The sequence below is a fragment of the Pundamilia nyererei genome, unplaced genomic scaffold (genome assembly GCF_000239375.1).
Source record: "Pundamilia nyererei isolate P.nyererei 1_Seehausen unplaced genomic scaffold, PunNye1.0 scaffold00668, whole genome shotgun sequence".
NCBI lineage: Eukaryota > Metazoa > Chordata > Actinopteri > Cichliformes > Cichlidae > Pundamilia > Pundamilia nyererei.
In genome coordinates, this window is record NW_005188069.1 from 4,732 (window position 1) to 6,903 (window position 2,172).

The following is a 2,172-nucleotide window of genomic DNA, read 5'->3' on the forward strand; positions in this document are numbered from 1 at the left end:
TTTTTTTTAAAATTAATTAGAATATATTACCTTATCCTTGTTTCCACTCATACTGGAGACACCTGCAGAACAGCAATGATGTAACAGTTTAGTAAATTGGACAGTTCAAAACTAAAGAAAAGTCTTATTTGAAGCATTTTTTTTGTTTAAAGCAGCAATAAAGGCAGTTTTTTTTTTCTTTGTTTCTTTATGATTTATTTCATGTTCGCCTCTATCAATTGGCACCTTATCAGGGGATTTTTGCGTTCCAGTGAACCTGTGAGCAATTTGTCCTTGGTAGGGTTTCCACTGGGTGAGATGCCAGATAAAGAGCGACCGAGATAACTCCTATGTAGTATGACAATCAAGGGTCCAGTGTACCCTGGGTAACCCTGGAGAGGAATGGGACATTGTTCAACTCTGATGTTGCCCTCGGTGAGGAGGCAACAGGAAGGAGCGGGTATACTTGTATCCCCCCAGTATGTCACGAGTACCTGGAGTTCTCCCCAGTGCAGGGCTCTACACTTACTTTTTGCCACGGGTGCACTGGTGCGCCTAACTTTTTTTCTTAGGTGCACCAGTGCAAAAGTTAGGGGAACGCAAATGTTTCAACCACATCACTCAACACTTCTACCCAGACAGACAATATTGATTTGTAAATGATTAACTCACAATCTTGTCAACACAATGTTCTTTATTTGGAGCACATTTCTACAAGAAAGATAAGTTACCGTATTTTTTGGACCATGAAGTGCACCGGATTATAAAGTGCATTTAGCGAAACCAAATAGTCTGATAAGTCAATTTTACTCAACTCATTCTTCTTGCTTCCTCCACCTCTGTACCATTGATTCATTAATGTTGAATTCTCTTGCAGCTGCTCTATGCCCATGTTCTACTGCGTGACTGATATAGTTTGAAATCCGCTTCTTAAGCATGTCTCTTGACAGGTGCCATTTTGGGATTCTTATACACAATACGGTAATATTATGTTGAAGCACGGTACATGAGCCTCCTGACTGTGGTAGCTGTAATGCTCCATCCTGCCTTCTTAGAGCCATTGGATGGGGTGCTAAGGAGTGCTCTATTCCCAGGGGTTCTATTATTCTGCTGGGGAACTTCAACATTCATGTGGGCAACCACAGTCAGATTTGGAGGAGTATGAACTTTTGGTATGATGTTCCTTTTCTGAAATGCTGTGCTACTTTTATGCCAGATGTAATAGGACGTAATAGGTTACACCTTTCAAAAAGTTAAACTTTTGTCTTGTCAGTCCACAGAGTATTTTCCCAAAAGTCTTTAAGATCATCAAGATGATTTTGAGCAAAACTGAGATGAGCAGGTGTTTTCATCTTGGAACTCATGAGAACAGGTGTGGAAGTAATCAAGCTTGGGTCTGGCTTGTGAAATTGAACTTTTTGAAGATCTAATATTCCACAGTCACTTTATGTTAGACTGGGGATTGATCACTTTTTCACACAGTGGTTACTTGTGTTACATTTGCTTCATATTTAAATTTGTTTGAAAATCTGAAACATTTAAGTGTGACAAGCATACAAAAAAATAGGAAGTCAGGAAGAGGGCAAATGCTTTTTGGTTGCTTGCAAATGTGACACCATTTGCAAGCAACAGAAACAATCAAATAATTGTATAAATAAGTGCTCAGATGTGCTTCAGTATAGTTGCTGATTAACAGGACTATCTTCTACAATCGGCCATAACGGCATATATGTGACTTTGGAACCAGCTGCAGCACAGTCCAGCTGACCACAAAAATTTACTGCAGCTGACAATACAAATTATTATCAGTGATTTCCCCCTGCTTCCCCATTACACTAGAACTAGAACAAGGGTTCCCTTACCGCCCAAATCCTACTTAAACTCCTGCTGTTAACCTATGTCTCTTTTTTGGGAAGCAAGTTTAACAAACCTTTCAATCGACCTTGAACTTGAGTAATTCACTTCAAACTAAGAAAGTCTAATTTTTCAGGACCTGGCTGTTTAATCATCTTCAAGTACATACATCCGGAGTTACAGTAAGTTCTCGCATGAGTAGTGACAAAAAGCTTTGAAACCATGTGTTGTGATATTTTGATACCATGATAGCATTTACAGGATATTGTTTTATAGTGATATCATACATGAAACTGTTACTCAATAAGGCCCATTTACTAGTTGTTTTTCTCTTTCTCT